The following is a 19,319-nucleotide window of genomic DNA, read 5'->3' on the forward strand; positions in this document are numbered from 1 at the left end:
TTTACCGGTTCAACTACCAAGAATTCTGGCCTTCTCCATCTCCTACCTAGACGGTGGCAACAGCTATGCCTGGGCTCTGAGTTCCAGGTCTTCCTCACTGCAGTCACCCTCCTAAACAGTGCTGATTAGTTTTCCTAAGGGTCTTTGGTTAAATACTGGGAGTAGCCCCATGGGACCTACCCAATTAAAGTTCAATATATCCTTAAATAAGTAATACAAAAACTTGAATGACCTGGTCTCAATTCATCCCACCAACCTCATTTCCCTCTATCGTCACGTAAGTATTCTTTTTTGCCTTATTGCCTGATTCTGCTTTGCTTTCTTGGGTCAATCCTTCAGTACGCTTTGAATTTGCCTAACTTCTTGCCTTGGTTTATTCTATTCCTTTTACCTGGAATGCCCTCTCCACCCTATTTCCTTAACAATGTCCGATGGGTTTCTTTATAGAGCGTTTACTGGGTTGGCCAAAAAGTTCGTTTGGGTTTTCTGTAACATCTTATGGAAAAACCCTGAACGAACTTTTTGGCCAACCCAACATGAGCTGATCACTCAAACTAGAAGGCATTTCACTCTCTGAGAATCTCTGAAATTACGTTTTATTCATCACATATAGTATACAGGTAGATACAGTGATAGACTTTTTTTGGGGTATGCATACTCTCTCCCCTACTCCTTCAGGCAAAGGCTGAGCCTCTCCCATCTTTGTATTCCTCTCCTATCACCTAAGGTAGTATGCCCTGCATATGAAAGTACCAAGAGAACATGAGCACACGGAATACAGACCTCTGTCCTACAACAGACCTCTACCTGGAATGACGGGTTTAATCACAGCTTCTCATCAATAAAGAGAAGTGCGAGTGACCAATGGCTCTCTTGCGAAGGTAGGGGTGTCATTATTATAAACTAAGATTGTTCTTACAGCTTAATTACTGGTGTAATCGTGTATTTTTAAAATGTCCATCTTTCCCACTGAACTGAAAGCCTCGAAGGGTAGGGACAACATCTTTCCTGTTCCCCATTGTGTCCCCAGAGCTCATCACAGTGCCTGGCACGTGGTAGGGAGTAAATAAATATTGGTAGAAAAAAAGTGAAGGAGGGAAAGGGGAAAGGTGAGGTTGTATTCAGATAGGCACTCTGACCACAGTCTGCCTGTGGCTATATTTATATTTACACTACTTGGTTTAAAAACCAAACTCTTGTCAATATGGTCAAATTAGTTGGCATATCATGTCTGTGTATGGAAGAGAGCTTAAATGTATAAAAGAAAAATGAAACAATGCTGACAACATGTGTTTTGCTAGCAGCTGAGTTCTGATATGAACCGGATTATAATTATAGTTGGACATTTCTTGCTAAACAAATACAAAAAAATATGCTAAACATAGACATCATACATATATAAATATTATTTTGTGAATGAAACATCCATACTGTGTGGTTTCATTTAAGATCCAGGAAATTTGTCTTCCCATATTATAATATATAAACAATCATGACCATTAAACATCGAGAGGCCGGTAGAAAAGCTCGCCCAACCATTTCTAACCACAATATAAACCAGACTGTCTTTCTGTGCATGCAAAGCAGATCTATACCATTTAATCGAATTGACTTAGGTCTCTCATGATTTTTTTTTTGGTTGAAACGCTAATTGTGAATTTACACATAAGCTTCAAGGAAAATTAACATAAATGGCACAAATGGCACTAAAACAAGTCCATGGTACATACTACACGTACTGAGAGAAAACGACAGAACCAAGCACCAAGAAAACAAAAGGCATTCCCGCTTGATTTGTGTGTCAAGCTAACTGAGTTTATTCAATTTAAGTGCCTAGCTTTCTGAAGAGATGCCAGAGAACTAAAACACTTTCTAAAAGATGTACTAAGAAATTGTAATGCCCATAAGATCGTAAGCAACTACATACAATTTCCAAGTTCTTCATTCATTATTTATTTTGCTTGGATGCCTTAACTACTCATCCTTCAGAACAGAGAAAACAATGACACAACGTCGGGTAAAAGAAAGTATCATTCAACTGCTTTGCCTTTTCAGAATATAGATGGAATAAAACATTCCACATTATATCACAGTGTTATATAAAGAAAAAAATAAAAATCTTAAGAAAAACTGAAACAACACTTACTTAAAGAGACATGAGTCAATCTTCACAGTGAGAGGAGCTCATGAACTACAGGGAATGAAGAAGTGGTCTCTCTTCAGAAGCTGTAAGTTCATTCAAACCAATAGCCACAGAATCATCTCCAGTGTAGATTCTGTTTGGGGAGGACAAAGCAATGGCCCAGCCCACCCTCCAAATCCTGCCCATGGAAAAATCACCGACTTCTCCTATGAATGCCATCACAGGTGAATAACCCAACACCCAAGGACAGCATTAGGTCCCCGGCACTCAGTCACAGTGAAAATCAAATACAGCTACAGAAAACTGAGCTTTCTCTCTTGAAGAGCGATGGGCTTTGCAAGTCTTACAAAGAAAAACCACTGCTTCTGCCCTCGGAGTACCGATGTCAGCACCCTGCCCTGCCAGGAGCCCACCTGTCTTTTACTTTACCTTGGAAAAAGGATGGTCATTCTCTCTTACATGAGAATCGTGAACTAAAACTAAACGGTTAATGCAATTACATTAGCATGAATGAAACCCCCATTTGAAATAGCAGCATCTTGTTTAGTCAAGGCTAGAGGGCATGTTAGCACAATATAGCTTATAATTTTCAAAAAATATTTGCCACAGACATTTTAAAGCATGCTTGAATGAGGCAAATGATAGGTTCATCTTCAGAATAGAAATCATCCTGATATTGAAAACCACATATATTGTTAAAACAACCCAGAGTAATGATAAACAGGAAAGCCTTTTACTATTTCACTTCATTTCACTCCGTTCAAAGCAACTTTTCATGTATTACCTACGGAATCTCTTAACAGAAGGAAAAAAAATCTCCCTCTTTTAGTAAACTTTTTATCATCAGGAAAGAAACGCAATTCAAGATTTCCTTACTTCTTTTGCCTAAAATTCATATGAAACCATACAGCACATGTTGCCTCACATTTTTACCATATATTTTAAAAGAAAGACCTAAGGTTTTGACAAAGGATTCATATTAAGCCCAAGAAACATAGCTCTCTTGTTGCTTAAGAAGTCCTGTCATTAAGAAAGAAAAGAAAATCTTTGTTTTTCTCAAGTGAAAACTACAATTATTTGAATAAAAAAAATGTAGCAGCTCTCCACTAGAACCAGAAGGCCATGCACTACTTACCACTTCATTCTAGCCTGTCTGTACTTTTCAGCTTCCCGACATGGGTGGTTCAATGTTGATTGCACAGTGTAACACAATCTACTCTCTAAGCCAGTAAACAAAGATGCTTATGTGACTGGATGCCCTTTGGCACACTAATTATCGCTCTGGTGAGCCCTCAGCGGCTGGCCTCACTGAGTGGATAGCTAACTGGAAGCGGCATCATCTTGACTGTGAAAGGCGTTTTTCAGCAATCAACTGGGGATGGTTACTTGTTTTTTTAATTGAGGTATAGTTGATTTACAATGTTGTGTTAGTTTCTGACGTACAGCAAACTGATTGTTATATATCAATATACATGTATGTGTGTATATATATATTCTTTTCCATTATGGTTTATTACAGGACGTTAAATATAGTTCCCTGTGCTATACAGTAGGACCCTGTTATTTATCTATTTTATACATAGTAGTTTGTATCTGCTAATCCCAAACTCCTAATTTATCCCTCCCCCAACCCCTTTCCCCTTTGGTAACCGCAAGTCTGATCTCTCTGTCTATGAATCTGTTTCTGTTTTGTAAATAAGATCATTTGTGTCATATTTTAGATTCCACATATAAGTGATATTATATATTTGTCTTTCTCTGTCTGACTTACTTCTCTCAGTATGACAGTCTCTGGGTCCATCCATGTTGCTGCAAATGGCATTATTTCACTCTTTTTTACGGCTGAGTAGTATTGGGAGGGTAACATTTGGTAAATGTTAAACATTTACCAAAAGGAATAAGCACACTAATGCCCATTCCTAGCCCGTGCTTGTGCTGGTCAATCACTGGTTTTGAGTCTAAGACTACGGAAGGAAGATTAGAGAGAAATGGACAAACACTTTGTATAATTAACACATGAACAAAGTCACACAAATCTACACAACTCCACTACCAGGAATGCGCCTTAGAAAAAGGAGTTTGGGATTACGTGACTCTAGAGATTGTAACGATCTCTTCAAATAACAAGGCAAACTTTGTGAAGCAGAGGAACATGTTTCTAATTCCCTCCCAGACCAAAGGGATGTCCCATAATAGAGATTCTGCAAGGAATCTGGTAGCTAGAACCTGGAATAGTACTGAAGGAAAGGTGAATAATTAATAGATGTTTTTTAACCAAGTAATAGATGACAGAATACATCTTGATAATAGCTCAAATCTCCAATACTCAGAGCACTCTAACTGATTATGTTACTTGGTATTCATAAAAATCACAGAAAATAGGAAAGCAGGTATTATACCCATTAAACAGATGAGGAAAAAGCCAATCATGGTGGCCATTATTCACTGAGACCTTCTATGTGCCAGGAATCACTCTGAGTTTGTTCCATGTATTAATTTATCTCATCTTGCCAATAACCCCAAAAGGGAAACTCTATTTCATTTCCCAGTTTACTGGTAAGGAACCTGAGATGCAGGATGGTAAAGTCATTTGCTTAAGGACACACACAAGGTATGTGAAGTGACAGACCCACAGCTCCAGTTCTTCCGAAAAGTTCTAGAGCTTTCAGCCTGTCACATTGCCCTTCTTCTCATATCCTCTTATTTTGCATTTAGCCAATAAGCAAACAGAATTACCAAGTTTAGTCACTGATGTTAAAAAACAAAGTGCTAATGGTTTGTGAATATCTACAGAAGATCTTCCCCGTGTGGCCCAGAGCACAACTTCAGGGGCCCCTTCACACTGGATGGCATGTGAACAGGGCCTGCTGGAACTGTACCACATGTTGACCCTGGCCTTTGAAAGGAACCACAAGCTAGGACACTGTAGGCAAGACACACTTTCAGAAAGTTAATTTTAAAAGCAGGCAATGTAGTTATGGAGAACAATACGGAGGTTTCTTAAAACAATAAAAATAGAGTCATCATATGATCCAGTAATCCTACTCCTGGGCATATATTTGGAAAAGACAAAAACTGTAATTCGAAAAGATACATGTACCCCAATGTTCACAGCAGAACTATTCACAGTAGCCAAGACATGGAAGCAACCTAAATGTCCACTGAAAGACTAATGGATAAAGAAGATGTGGTACATATATACAAGGGAATATTACTCAGCCATAAAAAGAATGAAATTATGCCATTTGCAGCAACATGGATGGACTAGAGATTATCATACTAAGTGAAGTAAGTCAGATAGAAACAGACAAATATCATATGATATCACTTCTATGTGGAATCTAAAAAAATGGTACAAATGGACTTATTTACAAAACAGAAATTGATTCACAGACATAGAAAACAAACTTACGGCTACCAAAGGGGAAAGGGGAGGAGGGATAAATTGGGAATTTGTGATTGACAGGTAAACACGACTATATATAAAATAGATAACTAATAAGGACCTACTGTATAGCATAGGGAACTATATTCAATATCTTATAATAACGTATAATGGAAAAGAATCTGAAAAAGAATATATATCTATATTTATCTGAATCACTTTGCTGTATACCTGAAACATTGTAAATCAACTATTCATCAATTTAAAACAAAAAGGGAACCACAAAAAATTTAAAAACTAAAAACTAAAAATAAAAATATTTAAAATGCCTCAAAGAAAGTAGGCAATATACATGCACATGGTACAACATTCATAAGGTACAAAAGGCCACATAATTCAAAGTAAGCAGCACAACAACCCAGTTTCTCCCTTGGAAGGGTTACTAACGCCAAGTTTTGTGAATTATTCTAGGGATATTTCATGCATGAAGAGGTCTAAAAACACACATCACACAATATTTTAAGGACCGCTTGGATATAGAAAACAATTTTAAAGCCCTTTTGCCATTGAAGTTAGATCATCAAAAACAGCCACGTCTTTCAATAAAATCTAGTTATTTGCAACACACAAAATTATTTGGATACGGGCTTTTTCACACCTCCTTAATGTAACACAGCAATTACAAGAAAGGAAACAGTAAAGGATGATTAACTGAGAGATCTAAAACAAAGGATAAAGCATGCTTAATGAAAAGTGCATATGGGTGAGGCTAATGGCGACCATGACCAAGGGTGGCACCTGTCCCACACTTGTCCAGCCAATTATCTGATGACATCTGTCAGGATCGGCTTCAGGGGTGAGAGAGCTGACGAGAAAAGGAAGGCTGGGCGGAGTAAGAGAGAAAGGGACTAGGGCCTCTCAAAGAAAGCCTTCCTCACCCCCACTTCCGAATCCAATCACAATTAGCTAAACAGATCAGAGAGGAGACTATTCCCTAAATGCTTGCCATGTTCACAGTCTGTCTTTCTGCGCTGACGCCATCATCCTGACCGGGGCTAGAAGAATCAGGCGTGGGTGTCTGACCAAAGGCCATGTAGAGCCTGTGAGATGACTTGGCTATTTTAAAGGGCTGGAGAGTGACCAACGAAGTGGTAGTAAATTCCTTTCTCATGGGGAGCATGAATAGGAGGCGGAAAGAGAGAATGAGTCAACAGTTTGGAGCAGGAACAAAGGCCAAAGATGACACAGAGGCAAGGCAGCATGAGAAACCATGAGTAAGCAGGGCATGGGAGGTGTCCCGAGCAGAATGCGGCCGTGGGCAGCAACAGGGTCAGTAGAAGCAGACAGTCACTGAGTGCCCACGGCATTGGTGGAATGCCTGGCAGGCGATGACAAGGACTTGCTCCATTTGCACTGTGATCACCAGGTCTCTCAAACTCTTGGCATCCCAAACAACGTTCCAAATCTCTATGAGGTTCGCCAGAATAGTGCTTGCGGTTGAAAGGTCTTCTTGTCTTTCTTCCAGCGTGTGAACTCTAAAACGAGCCTTCACTAACGTGGTAGGTAGACTGTTACATCAGTGGTCCACAGGAAGCGCTCCTCCAGCATGTGTCCCTTTGTGTAGTCCCTTCTCACTATGACTCCGGGCTTGGCCATGGGACATGCTTTGGCCAATGGGATTTTAGCAAGGATTATGCGAGCAGAGGTATGATGAGCATTTGCACACTGGGCTTTCCTCTGGTAATGTTCCCTCTAGGAAGCTTAGCTAGACTATGTATGGTGAGAGGAAAGAGTAGAAAGAGACCTTGGGGAGATGAAAGATCATCTTGGACTTTCTGGGCCCTACTGAGCTCCCAGCTAAAATCAGCTGAGCAAGTGACCTGCTGAACTATACGCAACAGAAGAACCATCTGAGAACAGAACAACCAGATGCCAGTCATCTGAGGGTTAACAAACGCTTAGAATTACAAAAAATAATCATTTCAAGCCACAAAATTTGGAGGTGATTTGTTATGTAGCCACAGATACCTGAAACAATTAATTAAGATAAACTCAGATCAGCTATTTCTTGCAACCAGAAAGATGCTAATTTGCCCATTTAAGAGTTCTGATGGGGCTTCCCTGGTGGCGCAGTGGTTGACAATCTGCCTGCTAATGCAGGGGACACGGGGTTCGAGCCCTGGTCTGGGAGGATCCCACATGCCGCGGAGCAACTAGGCCCGTGAGCCACAACTACTGAGCCTGCGCGTCTGGAGCCTGTGCCCCGCAACAAGAGAGGCCGCGATGCTGAGAGGCCCGCATACCACGATGAAGAGCGGCCCCCGCTTGCCACAACTAGAGAAAGCCCTCTAAATAAATTAATAAACTCCTACCCCCAACAACAAAAAAGAGTTCTGATGATTTAGATGCACAGATCTTCTTACAAGGTCATGGCTGGGACCACAGCAATCCTAAATGAATAGTCTGGTGATGTCGGTTTTCCCTCTAAAATGATGTCATTTTATTTTTTCCTAGATATACTTCCTTGTATATATGTTGGTCCAGCCAAAGGACACAGACTTAAGTTATATTTCTCATACAAAACTTGTACTCAATAAACAGAAAACAGTTACTACTGACATCCAAGAAACCTTTTTACACTAAAATAATTGTGGATCATGTCTAATTTAGAGTCTTAGGGATTATATCAATCTATTTCTAATGCAGAAAAGCAAAAATTAAGCTAGAGGACAGGGTGAGAGGGAGCCCTGTGTAGCTCTACCTTCCCATCTTCATGAATCAGACCAGAATTTGCCGCTGCTCAATCTCGGCTTCTACCTGCACCTACGCACTCACCTACTAAACAGGGAGTTGAAGAAAAAGGGAAGGAGAAGGGGAAAGGCAGGCCTTAGAGACAGGTCTCTTACTTTATCACAAGGTCCGCTTCCCAGGTGACTTCCTTCAGATTACGAAACAGAAACAAAGTTCCAATTTTTAAAAATGGAAAGTAGGGAACTGCTCTAAAGGTGAAGTCTGAGAAATGGAAATTTAATTCTGAATATGAGCCTCGATCGTTATATATTCAGAAACATTTGTCAAGTCACCGAAACAAGCTCTGGCTCTACTTATCTTCTTGTAAATGGAGATTTCTATAAATATCACCGAAAAGATGTAAGGATCAGAAACACTTTATTAAAACCTCCAGCAGAAAAGGCCACGCAGGATATTAATATTCTCCATGGGCTCTACCTTACCTACTTGTCAAGTAAACAACACATGGCAACATGGCAGCCACTTAACAGTAGATAACAGCATTCTGGAATGCCTTGGCAGGCTAGTCACTCTAGAAACATTATGTCATATGTCAAAGGTAAGAAGCCGGCATTTACAAACTGTTATTCTTGTGAAATGGTATGAGCCATTCAGGCTGGAGAGGCATGGCAGGGGTCAAGATCTCAATGGCCTGAGTTGGGGGGATGGGGAGAAGAGCGAGCTGGAGAGGGAATTATCCTAAACCGCTGGCAGAAATCAACCCTGAGGTCTCAGCACAGTACAGTTTATATACCTCGCTCTTGCAAATGTCCAGTGTGGGTGGGCAAGAGGCTCTGTTCTAGGCTGACAGAGGCTCCAGCATTTTGTGAGGCTGCCATCTCAATACGTGGCTTCCAGAGTCCCCGCGTTCTCCTGCTCTTAACTGCCGCCACCCAGAGGTGACGTCACATCTTTTGCTCACCACCCATGGACCGGAGGGAGTCAATGACTCCAACCACAAGGGATTCTGGGAAATATCCAGTGCCTGTGAATATCTCTGGGGCACCACTATCTCTGCCACAGAGGGCATGCTTGGTTCACAGTAAATCTGAAGGTGCCTTTCTGGAAAGAGTTTCAGAAGTCACATGCCACAGGAGGGCCATTGCACTGTTTCCTCTCAGTGATCAGCCAGGGGGCGGGATGATGGTGGTGCGCAAGGGCTGTGTGAGCGCTGGCTGGCTGCAACCATCTCCTCTGCCTTCCGTTCAGCTGCATTTCTGAACCACTCTTTCCTGTAACTTGGGTTTCCCCCAGACATGGGCCTGGGCATGGAGGCGAGCAGGCAGAATGCCCAGATTGATCAAATCCAAAGGCTGTCCCTCCTGCCATGTCACAAATGACTATAATCTTCACAGTAACATTTCCAGATGCATTTTGCTAAGGTATCCAGGCTCTGTATAATCACAACGGGACTGTGAAAATGAGAAACGGAGTCTGACATGACATGAAGAATTGTGTTTTCCACTTGTTATCAGTGCTGGGGAAGGTGTATTATCATAAACTAAATAGCTGGAAATCCTTCATTCCAGCTAGAGGCTATTTTATATAAAGAACAAATCCCAGTCACTCGCTGATATGCATTTTCTACTACAAAGGATTTACCAGCCAAACAGGGGAGTAATTCATATTTAATTCCTGGAACATTTAATTTTCTTTAAACAGGCTACGTGAAAATCTGCATTTATAAAAAAAATCAGGAAGTGATCCTTTGCTTCGAAGAGAATTTGTCAGATTTACTTCAAAGAGCATATCCTCCTCCTGGCATTTAGAATAGAATTCAGTCTCCAGGAAGTTAAATATTAGCTCCTCAGAAGTCCTCAGGAGTCCATATTCTCCATAGAAGCAAAGCACACAAAAGCGTGAATGTTAGAAACACTGTTCTCTGCAATGTGAGATTCAATCAAGCCAACAGTCAAAGCTCTAGAATATTCTGTTTGTGTGCCTTCTCAGGAACCACCTTTTCTATAAAAAGGTCATATTCTATTTCTATCACTACCTAAAGGGACTTCATAGAAGAAATATGGAATTTCATTGCTATGGTGTGGAAGAAATAACAACTCAAAGAGCAGGTTAGAAGCATCAACCAGAGGAAAGCATTCTTGGTCCAAGTTTCCAGCTCCCTGGAAGAATCAGAAGAGAAGAGCCTCTGGTTTTCATCAAAGTTGGTTAATAGGAACATTAAACCTAGAATTACAGCCTCTTTGCAGCTCTTCAGTTGAGTAATTCATGAACAAAATTTTTGTGGGTCAACTGAGTTCCTAAAGACAAATATTTGTGGCTTTCCAGAAAGAGAGTTGGGAAGTAAGAAGAAAAAGTGAGACAGGAGGACGAAGACATAGCAATGAAAGAAGAAATGCTGCAGCTGTGAGAAATTTCCAAGTTACATTATTATTATCATCACTTTTTTGCTTGGAAATTGTGGTAATTCATAAAGAAGGTGGTCAGAAAAATACCTATGAAAAATAAAAGTTTTAAGCACATGTAAGGAATCATAACTATTTTAAGGAAAACACTTACACAGAAGCCCCTCTTCAAGGGCTCATGCTTTGACTACCTCTAAGGTCTCTTTCAGCCCTACTCGGAATTACGAGAGCTGCACCTGCTATAATGTAAGCGGAATCTAACAAAGTAGCCACCAGCAGTACAGCCATTGAGATACCACAGCAGAAGGAAAAAAAAAAAAAACAGGGAAAAAAAAGAGAGCTAAGCGTCAGATTCCACAAGGCTGCTGGTTATTGGATCTGATAAAGGTAGGCAAGGCAGGAATGCAGAAATGAGTAATCTCTCAAACAAAGGGCAGTAGGACGGAAGCAGGTAAGGTACGTCTGTGCCCAGTGCTTTCTCAGAGAGGAGTGGGCTTGGGGGCCCTCGGCTGACGCTGGGCAGTGGCTTCTGGGTCTGGGCGTTACTGGCTGTATCCCTGTGTCCAGGGGAGCCAAGCTGAACATCTTTAGGAGAAGGGAATTCAAAAGGCTGGCAGAGCGGCCGACAGACTGTAGGAGTGAAAGCGCTGGGTAAAGGATGCAATCAGGAAAGAGGTAACAGACAGGATACCAAGGGAGACCACCAAGAATAAGGCTGGAGACCAAGGGACCCCAGAGACATTCCCAGAGCAGAAGAGAATAGCTGGATATGGCTTTCACTGGGTATTGGGTGTGAGTGTAGGGGCTACCCAGTCATGGGCAGAAGAAACTTAAAAGTCCTTTCTCTCCTTGCCGGCTCAGCGGGCTCAGGATTAAGTTGGTAAACATCGGCCCCCCACCTTGCCCAACCTCACTAGGCCAAGGGCAGCACCTTAAATATGTCCAATTAGCCTGTCTGAGGAACGCTTTCAAAGTTTAGGTTTTTGTCTACTTCAAGAATTTCTGAAAAGGGTGTTCTAGGCCTTTGCTGGAGTACAAAACTTTAATTGTTGGCCTCCAACGTCTCTGCTAAGTTTTGTAGAGGAAAAAAAAGATTTTGTTTTTGTTTTCAGAAGGCCTAACTACCCTTCTAGAAATTGCTCCAGCAGATCTGTCAGTACTCAATAGCAGCTCCGGGGTAACTTCTGAGTCTTATCCAAGTTGGTTATAAGCGCAGGATATATATATTCGCATTTTTTTCTCTGTCCCTACATTTAACTAGTTCAAGAGACCTAGTTCTTATGTACAGACTTGGCAAACTGGATTAAGCTGTCAGACAGACAAATAAGAACCGGAAAACAATAGCCATGTTTGAAAGGTGTATTTTTGGTTTCCATTGAGAGGGAGGGTTTGAATGGAGACAAGTGATCCTGTATGCATTGCTGAGTATGCTAAAGGGTGGGGGAAGAGGGGAACGGGGAGTGACTGTTTAATGGGCACAGAGGTTCAGTTGTGCAAGATGAAAAAAGTTCTGGAGATGGGTGGTGATAATGGTTGCATAACAATGTGAATGCACTTAACTCCACTGAACTGTACATTTACAAATGGTTAAGATGGTACCTTCTATCTTATGTCTGTTTTAATACAATTTAAGAAAAAAGAAAAAAAATTCATTGCATACCTATTAAGTTTCAGATACTCTGGGCGGGGGACAATTCAAAAGCAAATTCGACATAATTCATGTCGCTGATGTGTTCAGATCTGGGCTGGGGAGAGGGAAGTGTGCTTTAGGAGAACGTAACCAAATGTAAAACAACGTGGTATGTTCTTCACTAGGAGCAGGAAGCAGGATGCAACCAATTCTGCTCAAGAGGGAAGAAGAAAGACTTCAGTATGAAGAGCTGAACTCTGCCTTGGAAGAATAACAAGAATGCTCCAGGCAGAGAAGGGAACCCTCTACACTGTTGGTGGGAATGTAAGCTGGTATAGCCACTATGGAAAACAGTATGGAGGTTCCTCAAAAAACTAAAAACAGAGCTTGCATATGATCCTGCAATCCCACTCCTGGGCATATATCTGGAAAAGACAGAAACTCTAATTCAGAAAAAATACATGCACCTCTATATTCGTAGCAGCACTATTCACAATAGCAAAGACACGGAAACAACCTAAATGTCCACTGACAGATGAATGGATAAAGAAGATGTGGTATATATATATATATATATATATATATATACACACACACATACACAATGGAATACTACTCGGCCATAAAAAAAAGAATGAAATAATGCCATTTGCAGCAACATGGATGGACCCAGAAATGATCATACTAAGTGAAGTAAGTCAGAAAGAGAAAGACAAATATCATACGATATCACTTACATGCGGAATGTAAAACGTGACACAAATGAACTTATTCATGAAACAGAAACAGACCCAGAGACATGGAGAACAGACTTGTGGTTGCCAAGGAGGAGGTGGATGGGGTAGGGACGGATTGCAAGTTTGGGATTAGTAGATGCAAACTATTATATACAGAATGGATAAACAAGGTCCTACCGTACATCACAGGGGACTATGTTCAGTGTCCTGTAATGAACCATAACGGTAAAGAATATGAAATATATATATATGTATAACTGAATCACTCTGCTGTACACCAGAAATGACCACAACATTGTAAATAAAATAAAATAAATTCAATAAAATAAATGTTTAAAAAAAGAGTGCCATCTTCTCATGCAAAGAATAAAATGTGCAGGAAATTTTAGAGGATTCAATTAAGTTTAACTCAATAATCTGAGAATCAGTTATGTCCAGCTCAACGGCTGCCTGACGCTGGGGTGGTCAGAGGAGATGGATGGCAAACGGGCAGGAAGGAGCCTTTTGAGGGCTGTGCTCAGCAGAATGGAAAATATAAGGCTTCTGGGGCCAAGTTATAATTATTTAAAATGACAACAGTATACCTGGCCTCTTGATCCCTATCATCAGCCCAACCACTAAGGCATAAAACTAACAAACAGAGATGGCCAAGGCACAGTTGTGGCATCCAGATGGTTCTTTTTTTTTTTTTTTTAATTTTTGGCCAAGTTGCGCGGGGAACTTAGTTCCCCGACCGGGGATTGAACCCGAGCCCCCTGCAGGGGAAGCGCAGAGTCTTAACCACTGGACTGCCAGGGAAGTCCCCAGATGATTCCTGATACTTTATAAAGGAATGAAATTCAATAATTTTAATACAAATAAGAGAACAGCTTTGTGACCTTGGATTAGATTTCTTAGATATGATACTAAAAGTATAATCCATAAAAGGAAAAAACATGATAGATAAAAAATGACAGATTGAACATTATCAAAATTAAAAACACGTGTGTTCCAAAAGACACCGATAAGGAAATGCGAAAAGAAGCCACAGACTAGGAGAAAAATATTTACAAATCATAAAGCTAATAAAGGACTTGTATCCACAACATATAGAAAAACTCTTACAACTCAAAAGTAAGACAAACAATAAAAAAAAAATAGGCAAAAGATTTGGATAGATACTTTCCCAAAGAAAATGTACAAATGGCTAATAAACACATGAAAAGATGTTCAGTATAATTTATCATTAGGGAAATGCAACTTAGATACCAGCACACCCATTTGAATAGCTATTTTTAAAAAGACTGATCATATCAAGTGTTGGTGAGCATGTGGAGAAACTGGAATTCTCCTACGTTGCTATGAAAATGTAAAAAAGGTAACCACTTGGGAAGAGTTTGTCAATTTCTTAAAAGTTAAAATACACTTGTTATAAACCCGGCAATTCCACTCCTAGGTATTTACGTAAGAGTAATGAAAACATATGTTCTCAAAAAGACTTGTATGCAAAGGTCCCAGCAGCATTTTTGATAATAAACAAAAATCGGAAATAATCCAAATGTCCATCAATTGGTGAAAAGATAAACAAAATGAGGGATAGTCATATAATGGAAAACTACTCTGCAGTAACAAAGAATGAACTACTGATGTGTGCAGCAACATGGGTAAAAGGTCAAAATTATGCTAAGTGAAAGAAACCAGACATAAAAGACTCTATGATTCCATTCATCTGATAAAACTATAAAATCAGAACTAGATTAGTGGCTGCTGGGGGTGGGAAATGAGATCGACTGGAAACAGGCAGGAAGGAATTTTAGGGTGATGGTAGTGTTCTAAAACTAGATTTGAGTGAAGCTAGCACAACGGTATAAACTTACTAAAACTCATCAAACTGCACTTAAAATGCGTAAATTTGGTGGTATGTAAACTCTACCTCAATAAAGCTATAAAAAAGAAAAATAACTTGAATACCCCGTGTTTTGCAAATCAAGACACACTTCAGAGGACACACTCATGGCTTTATTTCCCCTGGTACGTGCTCTCACATATAATGCTCATTCTAGTTCCAGTATAAGTTAAATATATCTATTTCTTTTTAAAACTTTATCATCCTAGAGTTTTATTTTCGCAACTATAAGAAAGGACGTAATACTATTACTGTGTTTTTATATCATATAATGAATTGATTTCTTTTCTTTTTTTTAAAATTGAAGTATAGTTGATTTACCATATTGTGTTAGTTTCAGGTATACAGCAAAGTGATTCAGATATACACATTCTTTTTCAGATTCTTTTCCATTATAGGTTATTACAAGATATTGAATCTAGTTCCTTGTGCTATACAGTAAATTCTTTATTGTTTCCTCACATCGGTCAGAATGGTCATAATTAAAAAGTCTACAAATAATGAATGCTGGAGAGGGTGTGGAGAAAAGGAAACTTTCCTACACTGTTGGTGGGAATATAAATTAGTGCAGCCACTATGGAAAACAGTATGGAAGTTCCTCAAAAAACTGAAAATAGAGTTGTCATATGATCCAGCAATCCCACTCCTGGGCATATATGCAGACAAAACTATAATTCAAAATGATACATGCACCCCTATGTTCATAGCAGCACTGTTCACAATAGACAAGACATGGAAACAACCTAAATGTCCATCGACAGATGAATGGATAAAGAAGATGCCATATATATATACAATAGAATATTACTCAGCCACAAAACGAATAAAATAATGCCAGTTGCAGCAACATGGATGGACTTAGAGACTATCATTCTACATGAAAGAAGTCAGAAAGAGAAAGACAAATACCATAAGATACCACTTATATGTGGAATCTAAAATATGACACAAATGAACTTATTTACAAAACAGAAACAGACTCACAGACATAGAAAACAAACTCATGGTTACCAAAGGGGGAAGGGGAGAAGGAGGGATAAATTAGGAGTTTGGGATTAGCAGATACAAGCTACTACATATAAAAGAGATAAACCCCAATGTCCTACTGTAGAGCACAGGGAACTATATACAGTATCTCATAATAAACTATAATGGAAAAGAATCTGAAAAAAAAAAAAACAAAACCGAGTGGGGAAAAGTGATAAAGTGGAAAGAAGATGGGCTATGAGTCAGACCCTCCTTCAAATCCTGACTTTGCCACTTAGAAGCTATGTTGCATTGGTTATGGTAAATCAACTCTGTGCCTTAGCTTCCTCCCTGTAAAATGAGGTCAATTTACCTGGCTCCAGGGCTGGAGAGAGGATACGTGAGATGAATGTGGTATTTTCACAGCAACACACGCAGAGCTTAACACACCCTGAGTAAAAGGGGACTTCGTCAACGTGACAAGGCCTGTCACACACAGCCCATGCGTCCCTTTCTAGCCCCCTTTCTTGCCCCTTGTTCTATCACAAGCTAACGAACAGACACACTGATCTCCATGCTTTGCCCTGACTGTTCCTTCTGGCTGGAACACTTTTCCCACTCTCTACTTGATACCTACCCTCCTCCTGGCCTAGATAACACCTCCTCTCCCCTGGACACTCAGTAAAGATGCCATCTTCTCGAACTGTGCTATCCCTAACCCTAAACCCTAACCTTAAACCCTAACCCCTAATCCTAAACCCTAACCCTAAACAGTAGCCACTGACCACATGAGGCTACTTAGATTTAAATTAATTAAAATGAGCTCCAATTAAAAAGTCAATTCCTCAGTCACACTAACCGCATTTCAAGTGACCCACAGCTACCTGTGGCTGCCTAGAGCAGAAGAGAACATTTTCATCATCACAGACAGTTCTGTTGGACAGAGCAGCTCTAGAGGAAAACGTCTCTGCTAACCTTCTCCCAAAGAACCCATGCATACGTTTACAAGGGTATTCATGGCTTCATGTTTTTTTGTTTGTTTGTTTTTGTTTTTGCGGTACGCGTGGGCCTCTCACTGTTGTGGCCTCTCCCGTTGCGGAGCACAGGCTCCGGACGCACAGGCTCAGCGGCCATGGCTCACGGGGCCCAGCCGCTCCGCGGCATGTGGGATCTTCCCGGACCGGGGCACGAACCCGTGTCCCCTGAATCGGCAGGCGGACTCCCAACCACTGCGCCACCAGGGAAGCCCCGGCTTCATGTTTTGATTGTCGATTACTTGTTTTTCTCTGTGAGCTGTGAGCTTTCTGAACTACCACCCCATCAGTAAGAGTTTGCTAAATGGGTTCGTTTTCTGGAGGGCCCAGACCCACAAGGAAGGAACTCCTGATATCCCTGCTTTCCGGAGTTAGTCCTGAATGGTTTTGCCTTGTTTTGCCCCCCTACTCCACTTCTCAATCCAGTCCTATCCTTCTTAATTCAGTTCCTGACCTCCTTGACTTCTGACCTCTTGCCTCTTCCCACGTGTGTCTTCCCAGATGGGCTCTGGCTTGCTTCCCTCCTTTGCCTCTCTGTTGTTCTATTGTGGGATTACATTTCTTTCTGGCCCCTCTGGGTTCCTAACCCATACAGGCAAGCCCAGCTCTAGGCCATGTGGCCAGGATTTCTTGGCCTCCAAGAAAGGGAATTAAATGATATGGCTCCCGGGTACTTATCTGATGGCAGATAAGTACTCTGTATAAAATATCTCTGTATTCACAGTGCCTTAGGCAGTGTCTAGCCCATAGTATGTACCTTACAAATATTTGCAGAAGGAGTGAATGAGCTCTTCTTTTATCGGGGAATACACTCTTGGAGAGGAATGAGATCCAAGGGGAGAGATGCTGAGAAGGAAGGAGAGGCAGTGTGGAGAAGTTTACTGAGCTGCAGAGCATGACTCGCTTTCAATTCACAGACCACACCTCCAAGAAGCCGTATAAACTGCAGTTCAGAACCTGCCCTAGGATGGAGTGGGGAAAGGAGGAAGTTACCCCAGGCTCCACCCAAAGGTTTGCCCCCTGCGTTCTGGGTTGTGCGTTCCCAGGCACGGACACCTAGTGGGTCCTGCAGTGGTACTGACACAGGAACATTGGGTGGGAGATGAGACATAGCCTGGTGTCAAGTTGCTCAGAGGCCATGGAGAGCTGGAACAAGGGATAGAGAGGCTGAGAGGCTCTGAAGGGGAGCATGAAAGATGTCTAGCACGATGTGTATAAGTTAATCTTGCAAATGATCTAGCCATCACGGGCAGGACTTGGGCACCAGAGGATGACATCAGGGGATGACTTACAATGTGGGGTGTTGTCACACTTGATTCCTCCTGGCAAGGTTCTTGGTCCATGGTAAGCATCAATTAAAAACTGACTGATTGACAGCGTAGAGGCATCTGAGAGTCTAGTGGGGATGCTAGGTTCCCACAGGGTGAATGTGATGCAGGCAAAGTGGGTGTCGGGGTGTTCGCCCTTCAGCAGAGAAGGGCTGAAAACAAACCTGATCTACTTTATAATTTTGCCTGGAGCCAAGTCTCTTTGAAAGACTCCCCATGTCCTCTTTTGGGTTCTAAATCTCAGACTAAGAAAACCATTCTGGCATCCCTTCCAAAGTTTCATCTTGAATAAGATTTCCTATATCATTACAAAAACCACTTAAGGCCCAGCTAATGGTCATGGTACTAAGGATCAATAAACTTGGCTTCTCACCAGCTTTTCCTTGGAGCCCAAACACCGATGCCTTTGCTTTCTGGGTTGATCACAACTGCCTACACTGGGTCTGCTGTTCTCTAAGTAGACGCTGGCTGTAGCTCTCTTCTGCTCCATATCTTGTCTACACGATAAATGCCATTGCTCTGATTTGCTCTGTTCATTCACATTTTACTAACCAAGTCATTTTCAGTAAGTTTTGGTTTTTATCTTTGGGACTCATAGAGTTGAAAGGCCCAAGGGCGGGCGGGCTTGTTTGTTTGTTTATTTATTTTATTCATGCCCCTTCTTTCTAGGCAGAAGGACAAAAAAGACATTCCTGTGAGAGTTGGTATATTCACCCGTCTTCTGCAGGGCTCTGAAACCCTCTCAATGGCTCCTCAAATTTCAGCCCCAGCTGTTTGGGGTCTTCTTTCCCTGCAGGCCTGGAGCAGCTCTGCACAGGGGCACCTGGACAGCGGCCTCACCCTGTACCTCATAAGGGACCCCTTGCTGCCTGCCTTGGGCATCTCTGGCTCAACAGTCCCAGGAGTCCACCTTGCATTCAGGACGCATGACCCAGCAGGCCCAGAGACTTAGTGCTGTGGGCCGCCCCCCTGAGCAATGGGAATCTGCAGCCAGTGAGTAAATGCATCCGCCTTTCATCCCCTGGCAGCCAGTTCTGACGGGCATCTTGTAAACCCCC

General features: G+C 41.4%; 1 protein-coding gene across 21 annotated transcripts in view; it reads right to left on the reverse strand.

Annotated features, from left to right (window-relative positions):
- Positions 1 to 19,319, reverse strand: part of NRCAM (neuronal cell adhesion molecule) — a 495,304-nt gene that overhangs the window by 269,642 nt on the left and 206,343 nt on the right. The window lies entirely within an intron of this gene.

Source organism: Orcinus orca, chromosome 9 (genome assembly GCF_937001465.1).
Source record: "Orcinus orca chromosome 9, mOrcOrc1.1, whole genome shotgun sequence".
Taxonomy (NCBI): domain Eukaryota; kingdom Metazoa; phylum Chordata; class Mammalia; order Artiodactyla; family Delphinidae; genus Orcinus; species Orcinus orca.